The 24,991-nt window shown below is 38.1% G+C and overlaps 2 long non-coding RNA genes across 2 annotated transcripts; both read left to right on the forward strand.

The window, feature by feature from the left end:
- The first annotated feature begins 739 nt into the window (after positions 1-739).
- Positions 740-5,270, forward strand: LOC115921086. The gene is made up of 4 exons (XR_004062736.1): positions 740-962; positions 3,467-3,595; positions 4,192-4,320; positions 5,211-5,270. It is a non-coding gene; the product is annotated as an uncharacterized LOC115921086 (long non-coding RNA).
- Positions 5,271-5,577: 307 nt separating this feature from the next.
- Positions 5,578-7,734, forward strand: LOC115921085. Its single transcript, XR_004062735.1, has 2 exons — positions 5,578-5,663; positions 6,759-7,734. It is a non-coding gene; the product is annotated as an uncharacterized LOC115921085 (long non-coding RNA).
- Positions 7,735-24,991: the final 17,257 nt, after the last annotated feature.

Here is a 24,991-nt window from a genome sequence, read left to right on the forward strand (position 1 = left end):
AATTGGAGTACCTCGCATCACAAGTCAAGGATAATGACAAGAAGGATAAATTGATGTCAGCCCTTAACATCGATGGCGACAAGAAACAATGTAAGTGGGAGAGCAACACAAACATGACATCTACAAAGAAGAAAACACAATGTGAGGATTGAAAGACATCGATACTGTGTTATGGAAAAGAGCAAACGACAGGAAACTAGACGTACCTCTCATCTTAATAAATTATTCCTAGGTTGACCTCTGGGTCTTTCTATCTTCTTCCCTGTCATGCATTAACAAGAAGTAAATACACCACACACACACACACACACACTTTACATACACCAATACACAATATATATATATATATATATTTATGTAAAACTAGTGCTACGCGGACATTCTGTCGGTATGTCCCCGTGCTACGGGGACTTGCCGCGTTACGGGGACTTGTATATGTCCCCGTAACACAAGCCCTTTCTGACGGCTCCAATTCTTGGATTTATTGATTGCCCTTTTATACCAAGTTAGCAGAAGTAAATTGTAATTTAAATCCGCTGGAAATTTTACTGGAAACGCATTTTCCTGTTTTTAAATAAAGTTTACAAAATAGTATTGATCTTCCCAAAGATCATGACGGACTCTCGATTTCAAAGGCAAAAAGCGCCAACTTGCGTTGAGATGTGAACAATCTAGGGTTAGCTGCCTAGCTGGCTAGCGCGCTGGCTAGGGTTAGGAAAACTCTAACATTTTCGTACAGTATTGATTTTCGCTTGATCGAGCGACCAGGATATCTGACTGCGATGCGCGCCTCCTTGGCCGGGCCGGGCCGGCCAGCCGGGCTGGTCGACTCGCGGCTCTAGCTAGCTACTAGACTGGACGCCAAACGGTGTCGTGAATGCATGCACATTTTTGCAGGATCGACATGATTGCTGTCGACGTCGATGTCGAGGCAGCTTACTCGACGAGTTGGACGAAGGCTGGTATGTACTTTACCCTGTGTTGTTAGTTTATCATAGACTAGGAGGATAAATTAGAACTAGATCTAGATCTAGACTCTAGGCCTACAATACAAATCTATCGTTAACAATGCATGGCCTCTTTTCCTTTGCCTTTGCTTTTGGCTCTTAGTCTTATGAGTTATTAATATTATTATTTTAGTGTTTTTATTTGTGGTGAATTAGATTTAGAAACGACCAAACTGAAAGACTGCTGCTGCGGTAAATATGAAGGAGGGGCCATATGAAAGCGATAGGTTTGTCGATCTAAATTCTTTATAGAACTCTATCCATGGCCAGGAAGCTCCGACGCCGACGCCAAAGGCGTCGAAAACAGGAATAGACTACTAACCAATACTAGACTAGATCTAGATCCATCTAGTACTACTACTAGTCTCTAGATCTAGTCTAGCTAAACTTGCAGTTACCGTGTTGCACTAGCCGTTGTAGACAAGCGCGTAGCCAGGATTTCATTTTAGTGAGCACGCGAAGCCCGCGTAGCGGCTTTCTAGGGGGGTGGGTGCAGCTTTGACGTTTCATTAAATTATTAGAGAAAGAAGACGATTCGTTGGACCGTACTCGACTCTTAATCCTTATCTAAATTCAGTTTCTTTTGACGTTTCATTAGAGAAAGAAGAAGATTGGTTGTACCGTCCTCGGCTCAACTCTTAATCATTGTTTGAATCAAGCTCCCCTTCCTCTGCGCATAGCGCGGAAGCTTTGACGTTTTTAATTAGATTATTAAAGAAAGAACACAATTTGTTGTACCGTTCTCGACTCTTAATCCTTTTTCTTCCTACGTCCTCTTCCTTTCTTCTTTTTTTTTTTTTTTTTTTTTTTTTGGCCGGCGTTTTTTGGGGGGCGACCGCCCCCACCTGGCTACGCGCATGGTTGTAGAACTAAAAGGTTAACTGTACTAGCAGGCAGTAGCAGCACATACCCGTCTTATACTATTACATTAGGTCTGAATCTATGACTGAGTGCATCCCCCCCCCCCCCCCCCTGGGCATAAGGCGCGCACTTTACTAAGCCACTCGTACTGTAGACCTGATTTTGCGCGTCATGCAATTGATTAAAAAAATTGCCCTCGGGCTTGGCTGACACTGTACAACTACAATGTACATGCTTGAAGAAACCATCGTCTGAAATCTGAATACTTGTTGTAGATGCTTTGAAATCAGTGAAAAGCTTTCTGTTCGACCATTGGCACATACAGTACATGTACGTCAGAGTTTGCAAAGCATGTCAGGTAATTTACAAGAACTTGGCCTATATCCCATCATCTTTTGCCGCCATAAGAATTAGTAAAATGTGGGTATGTTACTATGTTCACGTAAGGATTTATTGGATCCAGGAGGCCAACATTGCCAAGTTATGTATTAAATCAAATGTCTGTTCACCCTCTAAACAATAATAATAATAATAATAATAATAACCGATAGCCACAGTTTCATTGCCCTTTAAGGTAAGGTTGATCCAGGCCAGCATCCCATACGTCCCAACACAACATGTAAATCGCTTAAGTTATAACAACAATTCCATGGACGTGGATATATACTGTAGATCTACAGTACCATACAGTACTATACAAATTATGTAATTGGGTGTATATGGCCCCTGATATCTCGGAAACCTAAATCTAAGCTCATATGGGAGTTTGCTTAATTTCAATTTGGACCTTGAAAACCCTGGGAATGGAAAAAAGCTAAAATGGCCCATTTTGAGAAACACGTACCCTTTTGCCAAGCTAAGGCTAGATAGTTTGGTAAAGGCAAGCGCCCAAAGTAAACGTACATTGTGTGTGCGCCAATTCTTACCTGCATACATTCAAAGCATGGTAGATGCCTACATCCTAGACAATGGACTAGTCTCTATCTGCAGACCCATGAACAATTACTGTAGTATTGTAATGGGTATTCAAATTATACAATTAGTCTGGAAACTATTTTTTCTGAACTTATTAGTGGAATGGACTGGACTACTAAAACTCATTTGTAAGATTATTGATTACGGGTGGTGTTTCCGTTAAAAGTAGAGACCTGGTATACTGACAAGATTTGACTCAAGTGGTGTGCTACCCATACAGGTGCACCTGGAAATTGTCAGGTATCGCCCAAAATGACATTTGAGTCTTTCATCCCATGCCAAAATCATTGTTAGATATGCCCGAATGATGTATGAAAGTTTCATTGAAAAAGAACTCTGCTTTCCTGGTTAAAACAGCAATAATTTGTGTCAGATTTTACAACAAATTACTGTATGACGTGTATACGGTTTATTTGACACATGGTTACACATGATTAATTCTTCTAGAAAAACTAAAATTCAGTGTAATAGCCAATGAACATGTGTCAAATTAACATCTTGATCTTTCCGTGCTGTAAGAGAAACCAGGGCTCATATTAAGATAGCAATGAATGCAGAATGCCATTTTGTGTATATATTTTTGTGTTATTATGAATAAATGTCTTCTTATTTCTTTACTACAGTAACAAACCTGTGCAGCATTTGATCGTGAGGCTGTTTGAACAACCACATACTTAGACCAGCACTTAGACCAGCTTAGCATCAGGATGCATGTCAATGTGAAGAGGCTGTGAAACTTCTCCAAATGCAGGGTAAGATTTTCAAAAATTGTACCCCTCCTTGATTTTGTGAAAACACTGAAATGCATCTTATCATCCTCACATCACTTGGTGCCATACACAGTGACTCGTTTCTCCCAGAATGTCATCATTTTCAGCAAATTCTTTTATTGTGTTGTTAGGAAGGCCAATCGGCTAGGTCGTTTCAGGCCGGGTCTTATTTTTTCGTACCCCAGCGAGCCCAGATTCCAGTATGAACTGTTCACCTATTCACCTATTCACCTATTCACCTATTGTTAGATATGTCCGTATGATGTGTGAAAGTTTCATTGAAAAAGAACTCTGCTTTCCTGGTTAATACAGCAATAATTTGTGTCAGATTTTACAACAAATTACTGTATGACGTGTATACGGTTTATTTGACACATGGTTACACATGATTAATTCTTCTAGAAAAACTAAAATTCAGTGTAATAGCCAATGAACATGTGTCAAATTAACATCTTGATCTTTCCGTGCTGTAAGAGAAACCAGTGCTCATATTAAGATAGCAATGAATGCAGAATGCCATTTTGTGTATATATTTTTGTGTTATTATGTATAAATGTCTTCTTATTTCTTTACTACAGTAACAAACCTGTGCAGCATTTGATCGTGAGGCTGTTTGAACAACCACATACTTAGACCAGCACTTAGACCAGCTTAGCATCAGGATGCATGTCAATGTGAAGAGGCTGTGAAACCTCTCCAAATGCAGGGTAAGATTTTCAAAAATTGTACCCCTCCTTGATTTTGTGAAAACACTGAAATGCATCTTATCATCCTCACATCACTTGGTGCCATACACAGTGACTCGTTTCTCCCAGAATGTCATCATTTTCAGCAAATTCTTTTATTGTGATGTTAGGAAGGCCAATCAGCTAGGTCGTTTCAGGCCGGGTCTTATTTTTTCGTACCCCAGCGAGCCCAGATTCCAGTATGAACTCACTTTCATACATAAAAAGAGGTCACAAACAATTGGACTTCGATTATTTATTGCTTTGCCCCACTATTTATAAAGGCAAAAAACTGAATAAACTGAGATTCAAACCCTCACGTCAAATCCAAAGTCCTATTAGTAACACGCTGTCCTTACCGATTGAGCTGACGATGAGTTGATGACAGATTGATTTGTGGGATATGTATGAAAAAAATATTAGTCTTAAACATATTATCAAATACTTCAGGGAGGATACCCCTATGAAATTTAAACATAACAATTAATATATTCAGTTTTACCAGATGAAACAAGGAAAGAGTTTTTAAATTTACAACAAGGGGAAGTGAGTGGGTATCAAATTTTACTGTTTGATATTATACGTATGGCACGTTTCTGGAGCAAGAATCATTTTTAATGAGCTTTGTATGTATTTCCCCATATTTCATTGCAATAATTTAAATGTGTTAATATAATCGCGTTATAAATATAGCACAATATCTTGAGATGTGAAAAGTTTTTTAAATTTATACAACTCACCGATACTTCTTGATAGCTTAGAGGAAATATAATTTATGTTTATGATAGCAATGCATAAATGCAGAACGCCATTTTGTGTATGTTTTGATATTTTTGTATTATTGTCTTCTTACATGTATTTGTTTACTACAGTACCATACCTGTACAGCATTTGATCGAGAGGCAGTTTGAACAACCACATACTAGACCAGGGGGGTGTTTCACAAAGATCTTAAGTTGAACTTATCTCTAAGTTGGACTTAAAAATTATGGAAAGCCGTTAGCATCTTTGAAAATATTTTGTAAAAGTTATTTTGAAAGGCATAAAATGTTGATTCAAATCATTCATATTTTCTATCATCAAGGAGATTTAATATTCTAGATGTGGAATTTATAAAAAGTCTGAAATACTTGAATTTCTGCTTTTGAATATATTTCATTTTAAGGCTCCAATGGCTGTCCATAATTTTTTAAGTCCAACTTAGTGTTAAGTTCTACTTAAGATCTTTGTGAAACACCCCCCAGCACTTAGACCAGCACTTAGACCAGCTTAGCATCAGGATGCATGTCAATGTGAAGAGGCTGTGAAACATCCTTAAATGTTGGGTAAGATTTTGCCAGATATATCTCATCACATGTGTCGGGACCCTTGAGAGATTTTGTCCCATGAAGAGTCTTGTGATATCTTAGAGCACCTGTTGATGGATCAATTTGTAACTTGGTATGTTCCCACATTGTGGGTGACAATGATATGATTGATATTCGGATCATGGAATAAAAGGTCACAAGGCTTTATGATAACTGCTAAGGTGTACAATATCATAAGAACCAGTTGACACATTACCAGTAATATGTGTATCTTTTGGATTTTGGAGGCCTTTAGATAAAATGTCTCAGGGCTTATATATATTTACAAACATATTGTATTACTGTGATCACATTATTTAGACAAAATATCATCAAGTTTTGTACCTGTATGTCTCTTGAGGGGAAAATATTTGGTCAGAATTTGGGGACACAAGTTCAAAAGGTCAAGGTCATATGACTGCCGGTATATTATAAATACATGCTAAGACTGTTTATAATGGCAAAATCTCAAGAACTGAATATCAGATTTCAATCAAACTTGGTACCTGAATGTATCTTAGGGGACTTACGTACCTTACCATTTTGGGGTCATGAGGTAAAAGTTCAAGGTCACAGAATTTATAGGTGCGAAATGGCCTTTATTTGTAAAAACTCAAGAAATGAATGTCAGATTTTAATCACACCTGGTACCTGAATTTTATGAAGCCAATGTAGTGGTACAATCTTGGGGTCATGAGGTCAAAGGTCAAGGTTACAGTAATCATTCTAAAATAGCTTGTAATTATGATTTCTCAGGATCTGGTTGATGAATTACCATCAAAGTTGAGTTTACAGATTAATTCAGTGCATGTTAATTTTGGCTTGATAGCGGAGTCATTATTTTCAACTGAAGATGATCTCTTGCTCCTCAACCCCTTACGATTCTTAGGATTAAATGAATATCGGCCTTACCTTTCCCAGTTTGCATATGTTTTTGTTGTTGATAGAGTGCTTATCAGGGTCAATCTTTTTCGTCTAAAAGACAAATTGGAAGATTAGTCCCAACCATTTGTATTATCTTTATGCATTGATAATTGCCACTGATATGCCCATTTTCTTTCTTTTGCCCTATAGGTATCGATGGATATAGGGTCAACCACACAGTTTATCACCCCAATGCGTCAGAGAAAGGACATCAATACTGAAGTGGGTATGCAAATGGATTCCATCTATTCAAAACCATGAAAGAACCTGCTATGGCACAACCAGTAATGATGTTTCCCTCAAGCGGAAAGCAGTAGAGTGGACTTTCGTTTGATTAGTCGCCACTAGCACCACAGAATTCATGTACATTACAGCAGGGGTGTGCATGATCCTAACAGACAGCCATTACCAACATGATCAAGGCCATATTGAATGTTATTGAAATGTATGTTTTCCATAAGTTTCAGTAAATGGAAAGCATTGTCACTTTTTGTTTAAATTCCTATTGCTTAAAGAGGTAGTTCAGTTTTGGTAAAGTGGGTGCTACACAAAATAATTTGTTTGTGAGATAATGAAAATCAAGTGTTAAATTTGAAATTTAGAAACAGCTGAAATATCAATAAATATATCCAGTCAGAATAAATTTGGGCCCCAAATTTATAAGATGATTTTTCTAAAAATTAATAAAATGCTTACACTTTTCAAACATTTTTAAAAGAGGTTTTTAAAAAGTTGTTGATGATTTCTTTATATCATCATTATTTCAACACAACATCACAAGCATAACTTTGTATGAAAAATGGTTCAAACCAATGTTTTTTTTAGAGCGCCTTCTTGTGTTTCAATGGCTCTTTTTGAATGATAACAGGTTATTTTTCTTCCATAGTCTTCGTAATTTTCTATAACTTTCAAGCATGGTGAAATAATAACTATTAGATTGTAGTGTTGTTGTTTTATGGTAACTAAAGCTTAGCTCTACCAAAATTGTACTACCCCTCTCAAGGGAATGTCCACCATTTACATCGTCTGAATATTTTCTCGTAGATGGATGGGGACGAATTCAATATTCAAATAAAATGTCAGGTCGAACACCTGTTACCGGTATTTGGATTCTACAAATGAAAAACGTGTGTGTAGAAATCATCCCTTCCTTAAACTACACAGCAGCCATTAACCCTTACTGTACTGGGCTATTTTGAGCACCCACTGACTGGGGGGGGGGGGGGGCCTGGGAGGCCCCCCCCCCCTATAATCTCGGCCGTCGATTGTCCGATGAACACGAAAATTTGCATGTTTGTAGATATTTACGTAAGGAACAAGATGGTATAATTAGTTTTTTCCGAATATGCAAATTTTTGTCGTTAGCCTAATTAATTATGCAAAATGCGCTAATTTTATGCATTTTACAGAAAACGTATCAAACTCCACTTTTTGAATGTTGAAACTCATTATTCATATGAAACTTCTTTTCTAACACAAAAAAGTTATTTAAATGTGATTAATAATGACAATTTATTTGGTCTATGCAAATTTTGATGGATTTTAAATTTTTTTTTTTTTTTTTTGATGACATGCGCATCCGATTTTGACGAAAATTGTATCAAAATGTGCGTAAGACTTGAGGGAAAAAAGTCATGAAACGACAATTCAAAATTCCAAGCGGTTGCGGCGCAATCTCCGAAAATGTCGAGGGGGGGGGGGGCCTCCCAGGCCCCCCCCCCCCAGTACAGTAAGGGTTAAATGTGTTTAATTTGATTTAGCATAATGTTACTACAATGTTGGAGTTTTGACATAAAGATATTGTATGGACAACATTTCTTTCAGGTTTGACACGAACAAGTTCTCGAAAATTGACAATGAAAATTACATATTAGCTATAAGTTTTATAAGTCCTAGATATTTTGTTTAGTATTTGCTTGCACCATTGTTCAATCACAATCTGTGTGCAGTTTATTTGGTGATTGACCTGTGGAGATAAATACAGTTCCTGTTGAAAACTCCTGTTTCACGTTTGACACATGTATGGCATGACGTGCACCAAATTGCACCATGTCAAGTATATATGCAAAATCTTCCTTACCGTGGAAGGGAGGTAACCCCCTCCCCCTCTGGCTCTGCCCCAGCCCTATGTTGCTTCGCTCCCTCGGGACTCATTCTTGGCTGTATGTTGTTGGATCATACATAATGTTGCATATATGGTTTATGTTGGAACTGCATATGACACTAAATACAATAATATTTGCATGTGTGTGTATTGGGGTGCATATGTCAATTATTTGTTTTCTTCGTGAAAAATATATTACAAATTTCTGGTCGATCAAATCATAAACACCCTTACCCAGATATAGTTAATCTTAAGCCTCAATTTCATATCTAGATATGCACCAGATTGCACAATTTCAAGTCCAAAATTGCAAAAAGCTCCCTACCGTAGGAGGGGGACACACCCCTCCCACCCCCTCCCACACCCTCCCCCGCTCAGTCGCTTAGCTCCCTCGCAGTGTCTCACTCTCACCTCTGGCTCAAAGTTGGCAACCCTGGTACTGCATGTGTATTGAATTGATCACTCCTTGAAAATGTTTGTATAAATATATGTTCAAAATGTCAGAATAAAAATGTAGTACAAACACATAGTTTAATTTTTACCGGGTAATTGTACTAAGTAAACCATATTTCAGTATTTTCGAAATACATTTGTCAATATAATACCAACAAAGTACAAACTCATACAACATGGGGCAAGACAAACTTTACATACTCAGCAATCGTTATGTTTAATGTCCAGCTTTTTGCAATGATCTAGCTAAACATACAGGCCCGAATTCACAAAGCAAGGTTTAGCTCAGACCAAGGTTTAAGTTTAAACCTCCTTTTGTTTCGCCAAACCTCCTTTTGTTATTTATAAACCTGGTTTGTAAATAACAAAAGGAGGTTTGGCGAAACAAAAGGAGGTTTAAACTTAAACCTTGGTCTGAGCTAAACCTTGCTTTGTGAATTCGGGCCACAACGTTCTTGTTCACAGTTGTTATGCCTCCGCCAACACCAGAACTCTTAGTAAGGCATTTTATCATGGATGGAATTAATATCATAGGCTTATTAGTACTTACATACTCGTGAACTAACCAGATACAAATTGATGTGTGTATTTGAAAATCTAACTTTAGTTCATGTAAACGTACAAAATAAACCTTTTTATATTAAATTCAGCACATTCATGTTCTCTACTTTGGTTTATTATGACTAACATGTCGGCATGATGAAATATGAAGAATGATTATGATAGTGATGATAATGATGATATTGAGGATGAAAATGGTAGTGGTGATGAGGAAGAATATGATGGTGATGGTGAGGGTGATGAAGATGGTGACCATGATGAGGATGATGTTGATCCGACCTTTCCCGGCTAGGCTAGCTGAAAAGGTAACTTTGTGAAACCAATTGGAACTTGTTATTTATATCTAAAGGACAAACGAATGACTGTGCCAAACTTTTTAAGTGGTGGGGTGTAGCCGCCAGACGCCCCCAAAGACCCAAATTTTCCAGCTAGGCTAGACTAGCTAAAGACGTAACTTCGTGAAACCAATTGGAACTTGTTATATATATTCAACATCATCATGCGTATACGTATAAAGCATTAAATTAAAACTATGTATAAATATGTCTGAAAATATGAGATATTGGGGGTTTCTAGCTGAAAGGGCATATAGTGGCTAATCGCGTTTATGGAGACTGACATCCGCGCGGGCGTCAGCCGATGTCAGTCTCCTTAAACGCGATTAGTGCACTTGCCATAAAGCTCGACGCATATCAGATAGGCTACAATAATTATTGCTGCTCTCAGGTGTATAAATAGGGAACCGGTAGAAGGTGAAAGCCTTTATGTGAACGATCTTCTCAATGCCAATGAGCCGCTTGGAAGGATTGCTCCCCAGGGAGTTGAGATGGTGCACACAATGTGTGCTGGTTTGCGTTGTTTTCTATGACCGGGCTAATAATATCATTGTAAAGCGTGTATCATCCATATTAGGCGCTATATAAATCGAAACATAACTTTTAATCATAACTTATTATAGTTAACTAATATTAGTTTTAGTTATTATTACAATGCCTAGGTTATTTTAGCACTTTGCAACTCCGAAACAAGAGGGCACTGTTGTAACCAGTATTAGACAGGACTATGGGGACAATATTTGTAAATATATGATTACTATTTCATTTGTGATCATGAACGTCGATCAAGGGGGTCATCTGACCGACTTCCTGTACAAGTATATTCAGAAATTCGCGCTATATGCACATTCATGTGCATGTGGCTTGTCAAGATTGGTAGAGCGCACGCTTTCCGATAATAGGATCCCGAGTTCGAACCCTTCCCACTGCCTTTTTGTCCTTCATCAAAACAATTTATCCACAATAATATTATTGATGCTTTATACTGGGGTGTATGAATGAAGACCCGGTATGAGGTAAAAGCCGTCATGTGAAATATCTTCTCAATGCCCATGAGCCGCTTAGGAGGATTACTCCCCAGGGAGTTGAGATGGTGCACACAATGTGCGCTGGCTTGCATTGTTTCCTATGACCGGGATAATAATATCATTGTAAAGCGCTAATCATCCAAAATTGGCGCTATATAACTTGAAATATAACTTTTAATCATAAATTATTATAGTTATTATAGTTAACTAATATTGGCTTTAGTAATTATTACAATGCCTACGTTATTTTAGCACTTTGCAACTCCGAAACAAGAGGACACTGTAGTAACCACGATTAGACAGGGCTATGGGGACATTATTTGTATATATATGAATAGTATTTTATTTGTGATCATGAACGTCGATCAAGGGGGTCATCTGACCGACTTCCTGTACAAGTATGTTCAGGAATTCGCGCTATATGCACATTCATGTGCATGTGGCTTTTCAAGATTGGTAGAGCGCATGCTTTCCGATAATAGGAGCCCGAGTTCGAACCCTTCCCACTGTCTTTTTGTCCTTCATCAAAAACAATTTATCAACAATTATTGATGCTCTATACTGGGGTGTTTAAATGAATACCCTGTAGGAGGTGAAAGCCCTCATGTAAAAGATCTTCTCAATGCCCATGAGCCGGTTAGGAGGATTGCTCCCCAGGGAGTTGAGATGGTGCACACAATGTGCGCTGGCTTGCATTGTTTCCTATGACCGGGCTAATAATATCATTGTAAAGCGCTAATCATCAAAAATTGGCGCTATATAACTTGAAATATAACTTTTAATCATAAATTATTATAGTTATTATAGTTAACTAATATTGGCTTTAGTAATTATTACAATGCCTACGTTATTTTAGCACTTTGCAACTCCGAAACAAGAGGACACTGTAGTAACCACGATTAGACAGGGCTATGGGGACATTATTTGTATATATATAAATAGTATTTTATTTGTGATCATGAACGTCGATCAAGGGGGTCATCTGACCGACTTCCTGTACAAGTATGTTCAGGAAGTCGCGCTATATGCACATTCATGTGCATGTGGCTTTTCAAGATTGGTAGAGCGCATGCTTTCCGATAATAGGAGCCCGAGTTCGAACCCTTCCCACTGTCTTTTTGTCCTTCAGCAAAACAACTTTTCTACAATTATTGATGCTCTATACTCGGGAGTATAAATGAATACCCTGTAGGAGGTAAGACCCCTCATGTAAAAGATCTTCTCAATGCCCATGAGCAAAAATTGGCGCTATATAACTTGAAATATAACTTTTAATCATAAATTATTATAGTTATTATAGTTAACTAATATTGGCTTTAGTAATTATTACAATGCCTACGTTATTTTAGCACTTTGCAACTCCGAAACAAGAGGACACTGTAGTAACCACGATTAGACAGGGCTATGGGGACATTATTTGTATAATATGAATAGTATTTTATTTGTGATCATGAACGTCGATCAAGGGGGTCATCTGACCGACTTCCTGTACAAGTATGTTCAGGAAGTCGCGCTATATGCACATTCATGTGCATGTGGCTTTTCAAGATTGGTAGAGCGCATGCTTTCCGATAATAGGAGCCCGAGTTCGAACCCTTCCCACTGTCTTTTTGTCCTTCAGCAAAACAACTTTTCTACAATTATTGATGCTCTATACTCGGGAGTATAAATGAATACCCTGTAGGAGGTAAGACCCCTCATGTAAAAGATCTTCTCAATGCCCATGAGCCGCTTAGGAGGATTGCTCCCCAGGGAGTTGAGATGGTGCACACAATGTGCGCTGGCTTGCATTGTTTCCTATGACCGGGCTAATAATATCATTGTAAAGCGCTAATCATCCAAAATTGGCGCTATATAACTTGAAATATAACTTTTAATCATAAATTATTATAGTTATTATAGTTAACTTATATTGGCTTTAGTAATTATTACAATGCCTACGTTATTTTAGCACTTTGCAACTCCGAAACAAGAGGACACTGTAGTAACCACGATTAGACAGGGCTATGGGGACATTATTTGTATATATATGAATAGTATTTTATTTGTGATCATGAACTTCGATCAAGGGGGTCATCTGACCGACTTCCTGTACAAGTATGTTCAGGAATTCGCGCTATATGCACATTCATGTGCATGTGGCTTTTCAAGATTGGTAGAGCGCATGCTTTCCGATAATAGGAGCCCGAGTTCGAACCCTTCCCACTGTCTTTTTGACCTTCATCAAAACAATTTATCAACAATTATTGAAGCTCTATACTGGGATGTATAAATGAATACCCTGTAGGAGGTGAAAACCGTCATGTAAAAGATCTTCTCAATGCCCATGAGCCGCTTAGGAGGATTGCTCCCCAGGGAGATGAGATGGTGCACACAATGTGCGCTGGCTTGCAATGTTTCCTATGACCGGGCTAATATATCATTGTAAAGCGCTTATCATCCAAAATTGGCGCTATATAACTTGAAATATGGTATGGTATGGTATAATTTATTTATTCACGGTTTAAAAACATAATACAAATGTGCCCGCATTCAGCAAAAGCTGTTTTTCAGCAGGGCCGTGATTACATATAACAGAAAATAAAACAATGAAAATACAATTTACAAACAAATATGCAAGTTATAATAAGTGAACATATTTACAGAAATTTAAGTATAAAATAGAATCATAGTGATAAAGAGAGGGGGAAAAAAAAATTATCTACGAGATGGAAGAAGTGAGCAAATATCTTGAATTTTACTAATCTCAATGTTGTAAGATTTAAAAACATTTATAATTCTGATATCGTTGGGTAGAGTCTTAAAGAGTTTTGATGCATGATATAATGGACTATGTTGAATAAAATTATTGTGAGGTCATAACTTTAATCATAAATTATTATAGTTATTATAGTTAACTAATATTGGCTTTAGTAATTATTACAATGCCTACGTTATTTTAGCACTTTGCAACTCCGAAACAAGAGGACACTGTAGTAACCACGATTAGACAGGGCTATGGGGACATTATTTGTATATAATATGAATAGTATTTTATTTGTGATCATGAACGTCGATCAAGGGGGTCATCTGACCGACTTCCTGTACAAGTATGTTCAGGAAGTCGCGCTATATGCACATTCATGTGCATGTGGCTTTTCAAGATTGGTAGAGCGCATGCTTTCCGATAATAGGAGCCCGAGTTCGAACCCTTCCCACTGTCTTTTTGTCCTTCAGCAAAACAACTTTTCTACAATTATTGATGCTCTATACTCGGGAGTATAAATGAATACCCTGTAGGAGGTAAGACCCCTCATGTAAAAGATCTTCTCAATGCCCATGAGCCGCTTAGGAGGATTGCTCCCCAGGGAGTTGAGATGGTGCACACAATGTGCGCTGGCTTGCATTGTTTCCTATGACCGGGCTAATAATATCATTGTAAAGCGCTAATCATCCAAAATTGGCGCTATATAACTTGAAATATAACTTTTAATCATAAATTATTATAGTTATTATAGTTAACTTATATTGGCTTTAGTAATTATTACAATGCCTACGTTATTTTAGCACTTTGCAACTCCGAAACAAGAGGACACTGTAGTAACCACGATTAGACAGGGCTATGGGGACATTATTTGTATATATATGAATAGTATTTTATTTGTGATCATGAACTTCGATCAAGGGGGTCATCTGACCGACTTCCTGTACAAGTATGTTCAGGAATTCGCGCTATATGCACATTCATGTGCATGTGGCTTTTCAAGATTGGTAGAGCGCATGCTTTCCGATAATAGGAGCCCGAGTTCGAACCCTTCCCACTGTCTTTTTGACCTTCATCAAAACAATTTATCAACAATTATTGAAGCTCTATACTGGGATGTATAAATGAATACCCTGTAGGAGGTGAAAACCGTCATGTAAAAGATCTTCTCAATGCCCATGAGCCGCTTAGGAGGATTGCTCCCCAGGGAGATGAGATGGTGCACACAATGTGCGCTGGCTTGCAATGTTTCCTATGACCGGGCTAATATATCATTGTAAAGCGCTTATCATCCAAAATTGGCGCTATATAACTTGAAATATGGTATGGTATATATAATAATTTATTTATTCACGGTTAAAAACATAATACAAATGTGCCCGCATTCAGCAAAAGCTGTTTTTCAGCAGGGCCGTGATTACATATAACAGAAAATAAAACAATGAAAATACAATTTACAAACAAATATGCAAGTTATAATAAGTGAACATATTTACAGAAATTTAAGTATAAAATAGAATCATAGTGATAAAGAGAGGGGGAAAAAAAATATCTACGAGATGGAAGAAGTGAGCAAATATCTTGAATTTTACTAATCTCAATGTTGTAAGATTTAAAAAACATTTATAATTCTGATATCGTTGGGTAGAGTCTTAAAGAGTTTGATGCATGATATAATGGACTATGTTGAATAAAATATTGTGAGGTCATAACTTTTAATCATAAATTATTATAGTTATTATAGTTAACTAATATTGGCTTTAGTAATTATTACAATGCCTACGTTATTTTAGCACTTTGCAACTCCGAAACAAGAGGACACTGTAGTAACCACGATTAGACAGGGCTATGGGGACATTATTTGTATATATATGAATAGTATTTTATTTGTGATCATGAACGTCGATCAAGGGGGTCATCTGACCGACTTCCTGTACAAGTATGTTCAGGAATTCGCGCTATATGCACATTCATGTGCATGTGGCTTTTCAAGATTGGTAGAGCGCATGCTTTCCGATAATAGGAGCCCGAGTTCGAACCCTTCCCACTGTCTTTTTGTCCTTCATCAAAAACAATTTATCAACAATTATTGATGCTCTATACTGGGGTGTTTAAATGAATACCCTGTAGGAGGTGAAAACCCTCATGTAAAAGATCTTCTCAATGCCCATGAGCCGGTTAGGAGGATTGCTCCCCAGGGAGTTGAGATGGTGCACACAATGTGCGCTGGCTTGCATTGTTTCCTATGACCGGGCTAATAATATCATTGTAAAGCGCTAATCATTCAAAATTGGCGCTACATATATAACTTGAAATATAACTTTTAATCATAAATTATTATAGTTATTATAGTTAACTAATATTGGCTTTAGTAATTATTACAATGCCTACGTTATTTTAGCACTTTGCAACTCCGAAACAAGAGGACACTGTAGTAACCACGATTAGACAGGGCTATGGGGACATTATTTGTATATATATGAATAGTATTTTATTTGTGATCATGACGTCGATCAAGGGGGTCATCTGACCGACTTCCTGTACAAGTATGTTCAGGAATTCGCGCTATATGCACATTCATGTGCATGTGGCTTTTCAAGATTGGTAGAGCGCATGCTTTCCGATAATAGGAGCCCGAGTTCGAACCCTTCCCACTGTCTTTTTGTCCTTCATCAAAAACAACTTTTCAACAATTATTGATGCTCTATACTGGGGTGTTTAAATGAATACCCTGTAGGAGGTGAAAGCCCTCATGTAAAAGATCTTCTCAATGCCCATGAGCCGGTTAGGAGGATTGCTCCCCAGAAAGTTGAGATGGTGCACACAATGTGCGCTGGCTTGCATTGTTTCCTATGACCGGGATAATAATATCATTGTAAAGCGCTAATCATCCAAAATTGGCGCTATATAACTTGAAATATAACTTTTAATCATAAATTATTATAGTTATTATAGTTAACTAATATTGGCTTTAGTAATTATTACAATGCCTACGTTATTTTAGCACTTTGCAACTCCGAAACAAGAGGACACTGTAGTAACCACGATTAGACAGGGCTATGGGGACATTATTTGTATATATATGAATAGTATTTTATTTGTGATCATGAACGTCGATCAAGGGGGTCATCTGACCGACTTCCTGTACAAGTATGTTCAGGAATTCGCGCTATATGCACATTCATGTGCATGTGGCTTTTCAAGATTGGTAGAGCGCATGCTTTCCGATAATAGGAGCCCGAGTTCGAACCCTTCCCACTGTCTTTTTGTCCTTCAGCAAAACAACTTTTCTACAATTATTGATGCTCTATACTCGGGAGTATAAATGAATACCCTGTAGGAGGTAAGACCCCTCATGTAAAAGATCTTCTCAATGCCCATGAGCCGCTTAGGAGGATTGCTCCCCAGGGAGTTGAGATGGTGCACACAATGTGCGCTGGCTTGCATTGTTTCCTATGACCGGGCTAATAATATCATTGTAAAGCGCTAATCATTCAAAATTGGCGCTACATGTATATAACTTGAAATATAACTTTTAATCATAAATTATTATAGTTATTATAGTTAACTAATATTGGCTTTAGTAATTATTACAATGCCTACGTTATTTTAGCACTTTGCAACTCCGAAACAAGAGGACACTGTAGTAACCACGATTAGACAGGGCTATGGGGACATTATTTGTATATATATGAATAGTATTTTATTTGTGATCATGAACGTCGATCAAGGGGGTCATCTGACCGACTTCCTGTACAAGTATGTTCAGGAATTCGCGCTATATGCACATTCATGTGCATGTGGCTTTTCAAGATTGGTAGAGCGCATGCTTTCCGATAATAGGAGCCCGAGTTCGAACCCTTCCCACTGTCTTTTTGTCCTTCAGCAAAACAACTTTTCTACAATTATTGATGCTCTATACTCGGGAGTATAAATGAATACCCTGTAGGAGGTAAGACCCCTCATGTAAAAGATCTTCTCAATGCCCATGAGCCGCTTAGGAGGATTGCTCCCCAGGGAGTTGAGATGGTGCACACAATGTGCGCTGGCTTGCATTGTTTCCTATGACCGGGCTAATAATATCATTGTAAAGCGCTAATCATCAAAATTGGCGCTATATAACTTGAAATATAACTTTTAATCATAAATTATTATAGTTATTATAGTTAACTAATATTGGCTTTAGTAATTATTACAATGCCTACGTTATTTTAGCACTTTGCAACTCCGAAACAAGAGGACACTGTAGTAACCACGATTAGACAGGGCTATGGGGACATTATTTGTATATATATGAATAGTATTTTATTTGTGATCATGAACGTCGATCAAGGGGGTCATCTGACCGACTTCCTGTACAAGTATGTTCAGGAATTCGCGCTATATGCACATTCATGTGCATGTGGCTTTTCAAGATTGGTAGAGCGCATGCTTTCCGATAATAGGAGCCCGAGTTCGAACCCTTCCCACTGTCTTTTTGTCCTTCAGCAAAACAACTTTTCTACAATTATTGATGCTCTATACTCGGGAGTATAAATGAATACCCTGTAGGAGGTAAGACCCCTCATGTAAAAGATCTTCTCAATGCCCATGAACCGCTTAGGAGGATTGCTCCCCAGGGAGTTGAGATGGTGCACACAATGTGCGCTGGCTTGCATTGTTTCCTATGACCGGGATAATAATATCATTGTAAAGCGCTAATCATCCAAAATTGGCGCTATATAACTTGAAATATAACTTTTAATCATAAATTATTATAGTTATTATAGTTAACTAATATTGGCTTTAGTAATTATTACAATGCCTACGTTATTTTAGCACTTTGCAACTCCGAAACAAGAGGACACTGTAGTAACCACGATTAGACAGGGCTATGGGGACATTATTTGTATATATATGAATAGTATTTTATTTGTGATCATGAACGTCGATCAAGGGGGTCATCTGACCGACTTCCTGTACAAGTATGTTCAGGAATTCGCGCTATATGCACATTCATGTGCATGTGGCTTTTCAAGATTGGTAGAGCGCATGCTTTCCGATAATAGGAGCCCGAGTTCGAACCCTTCCCACTGTCTTTTTGTCCTTCAGCAAAACAACTTTTCTACAATTATTGATGCTCTATACTCGGGAGTATAAATGAATACCCTGTAGGAGGTAAGACCCCTCATGTAAAAGATCTTCTCAATGCCCATGAGCCGCTTAGGAGGATTGCTCCCCAGGGAGTTGAGATGGTGCACACAATGTGCGCTGGCTTGCATTGTTTCCTATGACCGGGCTAATAATATCATTGTAAAGCGCTAATCATCCAAAATTGGCGCTATATAACTTGAAATATAACTTTTAATCATAAATTATTATAGTTATTATAGTTAACTAATATTGGCTTTAGTAATTATTACAATGCCTACGTTATTTTAGCACTTTGCAACTCCGAAACAAGAGGACACTGTAGTAACCACGATTAGACAGGGCTATGGGGACATTATTTGTATATATATGAATAGTATTTTATTTGTGATCATGAACGTCGATCAAGGGGGTCATCTGACCGACTTCCTGTACAAGTATGTTCAGGAATTCGCGCTATATGCACATTCATGTGCATGTGGCTTTTCAAGATTGGTAGAGCGCATGCTTTCCGATAATAGGAGCCCGAGTTCGAACCTTCCCACTGTCTTTTTGTCCCATCAAAAACAATTTATCTACAATTATTGATGCTCTATACTGGGGTGTTTAAATGAATACCCTGTAGGAGGTAAACCCCTCATGTAAAAGATCTTCTCAATGCCCATGAGCCGCTTAGGAGGATTGCTCCCCAGGGAGTTGAGATGGTGCACACAATGTGCGCTGGCTTGCATTGTTTCCTATGACCGGGCTAATAATATCATTGTAAAGCGCTAATCATCCAAAATTGGCGCTATATAACTTGAAATATAACTTTTAATCATAAATTATTATAGTTATTATAGTTAACTAATATTGGCTTTAGTAATTATTACAATGCCTACGTTATTTTAGCACTTTGCAACTCCGAAACAAGAGGACACTGTAGTAACCACGATTAGACAGGGCTATGGGGACATTATTTGTATATATATGAATAGTATTTTATTTGTGATCATGAACGTCGATCAAGGGGGTCATCTGACCGACTTCCTGTACAAGTATGTTCAGGAATTCGCGCTATATGCACATTCATGTGCATGTGGCTTTTCAAGATTGGTAGAGCGCATGCTTTCCGATAATAGGAGCCCGAGTTCGAACCCTTCCCACTGTCTTTTTGTCCTTCATCAAAACAATTTATCAACAATTATTGATGCTCTATACTCGGGTGTATAAATGAATACCCTGTAGGAGGTGAAAACCCTCATGTAAAAGATCTTCTCAATGCCCATGAGCCGCTTAGGAGGATTGCTCCCCAGGGAGTTGAGATGGTGCACACAATGTGCGCTGGCTTGCATTGTTTCCTATGACCGGGCTAAATATCATTGTAAAGCGCTAATCATCCAAAATTGGCGCTATATAACTTGAAATATAACTTTTAATCATAAATTATTATAGTTATTATAGTTAACTAATATTGGCTTTAGTAATTATTACAATGCCTACGTTATTTTAGCACTTTGCAACTCCGAAACAAGAGGACACTGTAGTAACCACGATTAGACAGGGCTATGGGGACATTATTTGTATATATATGAATAGTATTTTATTTGTGATCATGAACGTCGATCAAGGGGGTCATCTGACCGACTTCCTGTACAAGTATGTTCAGGAATTCGCGCTATATGCACATTCATGTGCATGTGGCTTTTCAAGATTGGTAGAGCGCATGCTTTCCGATAATAGGAGCCCGAGTTCGAACCCTTCCCACTGTCTTTTTGTCCTTCAGCAAAACAACTTTTCTACAATTATTGATGCTCTATACTCGGGAGTATAAATGAATACCCTGTAGGAGGTAAGACCCCTCATGTAAAAGATCTTCTCAATGCCCATGAGCCGCTTAGGAGGATTGCTCCCCAGGGAGTTGAGATGGTGCACACAATGTGCGCTGGCTTGCATTGTTTCCTATGACCGGGCTAATAATATCATTGTAAAGCGCTAATCATCAAAAATTGGCGCTATATAACTTGAAATATAACTTTTAATCATAAATTATTATAGTTATTATAGTTAACTAATATTGGCTTTAGTAATTATTACAATGCCTACGTTATTTTAGCACTTTGCAACTCCGAAACAAGAGGACACTGTAGTAACCACGATTAGACAGGGCTATGGGGACATTATTTGTATATATGAATAGTATTTTATTTGTGATCATGAACGTCGATCAAGGGGGTCATCTGACCGACTTCCTGTACAAGTATGTTCAGGAATTCGCGCTATATGCACATTCATGTGCATGTGGCTTTTCAAGATTGGTAGAGCGCATGCTTTCCGATAATAGGAGCCCGAGTTCGAACCCTTCCCACTGTCTTTTTGTCCTTCAGCAAAACAACTTTTCTACAATTATTGATGCTCTATACTCGGGAGTATAAATGAATACCCTGTAGGAGGTAAGACCCCTCATGTAAAAGATCTTCTCAATGCCCATGAGCCGCTTAGGAGGATTGCTCCCCAGGGAGTTGAGATGGTGCACACAATGTGCGCTGGCTTGCATTGTTTCCTATGACCGGGCTAATAATATCATTGTAAAGCGCTAATCATCCAAAAATTGGCGCTATATAACTTGAAATATAACTTTTAATCATAAATTATTATAGTTATTATAGTTAACTAATATTGGCTTTAGTAATTATTACAATGCCTACGTTATTTTAGCACTTTGCAACTCCGAAACAAGAGGACACTGTAGTAACCACGATTAGACAGGGCTATGGGGACATTATTTGTATATATATGAATAGTATTTTATTTGTGATCATGAACGTCGATCAAGGGGGTCATCTGACCGACTTCCTGTACAAGTATGTTCAGGAATTCGCGCTATATGCACATTCATGTGCATGTGGCTTTTCAAGATTGGTAGAGCGCATGCTTTCCGATAATAGGAGCCCGAGTTCGAACCCTTCCCACTGTCTTTTTGTCCTTCAGCAAAACAACTTTTCTACAATTATTGATGCTCTATACTCGGGAGTATAAATGAATACCCTGTAGGAGTGAAAGACCCCTCATGTAAAAGATCTTCTCAATGCCCATGAGCCGCTTAGGAGGATTCCCCAGGGAGTTGAGATGGTGCACACAATGTGCGCTGGCTTGCATTGTTCCTATGACCGGGCTAATAATATCATTGTAAAGCGCTAATCATCCAAAATTGGCGCTATATAACTTGAAATATAACTTTTAATCATAAATTATTATAGTTATTATAGTTAACTAATATTGGCTTTAGTAATTATTACAATGCCTACGTTATTTTAGCACTTTGCAACTCCGAAACAAGAGGACACTGTAGTAACCACGATTAGACAGGGCTATGGGGACATTATTTGTATATATATGAATAGTATTTTATTTGTGATCATGAACGTCGATCAAGGGGGTCATCTGACCGACTTCCTGTACAAGTATGTTCAGGAATTCGCGCTATATGCACATTCATGTGCATGTGGCTTTTCAAGATTGGTAGAGCGCATGCTTTCCGATAATAGGAGCCCGAGTTCGAACCCTTCCCACTGTCTTTTTGTCCTTCAGCAAAACAATTTTCTACAATTATTGATGCTCTATACTCGGGAGTATAAATGAATACCCTGTAGGAGGTAAACCCCTCATGTAAAAGATCTTCTCAATGCCCATGAGCCGCTTAGGAGGATTGCTCCCCAGGGAGTTGAGATGGTGCACACAATGTGCGCTGGCTTGCATTGTTTCCTATGACCGGGCTAATAATATCATTGTAAAGCGCTAATCATCCAAAATTGGCGCTATATAACTTGAAATATAACTTTTAATCATAAATTATTATAGTTATTATAGTTAACTAATATTGGCTTTAGTAATTATTACAATGCCTACGTTATTTTAGCACTTTGCAACTCCGAAACAAGAGGACACTGTAGTAACCACGATTAGACAGGGCTATGGGGACATTATTTGTATATATATGAATAGTATTTTATTTGTGATCATGAACGTCGATCAAGGGGGTCATCTGACCGACTTCCTGTACAAGTATGTTCAGGAATTCGCGCTATATGCACATTCATGTGCATGTGGCTTTTCAAGATTGGTAGAGCGCATGCTTTCCGATAATAGGAGCCCGAGTTCGAACCCTTCCCACTGTCTTTTTGTCCTTCAGCAAAACAATTTTCTACAATTATTGATGCTCTATACTCGGGAGTATAAATGAATACCCTGTAGGAGGTAAAGCCCTCATGTAAAAGATCTTCTCAATGCCCATGAGCCGCTTAGGAGGATTGCCCCCAGGGAGTTGAGATGGTGCACACAATGTGCGCTGGCTGCATTGTTTCCTATGACCGGGCTAATAATATCATTGTAAAGCGCTAATCATCCAAAATTGGCGCTATATAACTTGAAATATAACTTTTAATCATAAATTATTATAGTTATTATAGTTAACTAATATTGGCTTTAGTAATTATTACAATGCCTACGTTATTTTAGCACTTTGCAACTCCGAAACAAGAGGACACTGTAGTAACCACGATTAGACAGGGCTATGGGGACATTATTTGTATATATATGAATAGTATTTTATTTGTGATCATGAACGTCGATCAAGGGGGTCATCTGACCGACTTCCTGTACAAGTATGTTCAGGAATTCGCGCTATATGCACATTCATGTGCATGTGGCTTTTCAAGATTGGTAGAGCGCATGCTTTCCGATAATAGGAGCCCGAGTTCGAACCCTTCCCACTGTCTTTTTGTCCTTCAGCAAAACAATTTTCTACAATTATTGATGCTCTATACTCGGGAGTATAAATGAATACCCTGTAGGAGGTAAGACCCTCATGTAAAAGATCTTCTCAATGCCCATGAGCCGCTTAGGAGGATTGCTCCCCAGGGAGTTGAGATGGTGCACACAATGTGCGCTGGCTTGCATTGTTTCCTATGACCGGGCTAATAATATCATTGTAAAGCGCTAATCATCCAAAATTGGCGCTATATAACTTGAAATATAACTTTTAATCATAAATTATTATAGTTATTATAGTTAACTAATATTGGCTTTAGTAATTATTACAATGCCTACGTTATTTTAGCACTTTGCAACTCCGAAACAAGAGGACACTGTAGTAACCACGATTAGACAGGGCTATGGGGACATTATTTGTATATATATGAATAGTATTTTATTTGTGATCATGAACGTCGATCAAGGGGGTCATCTGACCGACTTCCTGTACAAGTATGTTCAGGAATTCGCGCTATATGCACATTCATGTGCATGTGGCTTTTCAAGATTGGTAGAGCGCATGCTTTCCGATAATAGGAGCCCGAGTTCGAACCCTTCCCACTGTCTTTTTGTCCTTCAGCAAAACAACTTTTCTACAATTATTGATGCTCTATACTCGGGAGTATAAATGAATACCCTGTAGGAGGTAAGACCCCTCATGTAAAAGATCTTCTCAATGCCCATGAGCCGCTTAGGAGGATTGCTCCCCAGGGAGTTGAGATGGTGCACACAATGTGCGCTGGCTTGCATTGTTTCCTATGACCGGGCTAATAATATCATTGTAAAGCGCTAATCATCCAAAATTGGCGCTATATAACTTGAAATATAACTTTTAATCATAAATTATTATAGTTATTATAGTTAACTAATATTGGCTTTAGTAATTATTACAATGCCTACGTTATTTTAGCACTTTGCAACTCCGAAACAAGAGGACACTGTAGTAACCACGATTAGACAGGGCTATGGGGACATTATTTGTATATATATGAATAGTATTTTATTTGTGATCATGAACGTCGATCAAGGGGGTCATCTGACCGACTTCCTGTACAAGTATGTTCAGGAATTCGCGCTATATGCACATTCATGTGCATGTGGCTTTTCAAGATTGGTAGAGCGCATGCTTTCCGATAATAGGAGCCCGAGTTCGAACCCTTCCCACTGTCTTTTTGTCCTTCAGCAAAAACAATTTTCTACAATTATTGATGCTCTATACTCGGGAGTATAAATGAATA

The sequence above is a fragment of the Strongylocentrotus purpuratus genome, unplaced genomic scaffold (genome assembly GCF_000002235.5).
Source record: "Strongylocentrotus purpuratus isolate Spur 01 unplaced genomic scaffold, Spur_5.0 spur5_scaffold_1, whole genome shotgun sequence".
NCBI classification, from domain to species: Eukaryota; Metazoa; Echinodermata; class Echinoidea; order Camarodonta; family Strongylocentrotidae; genus Strongylocentrotus; species Strongylocentrotus purpuratus.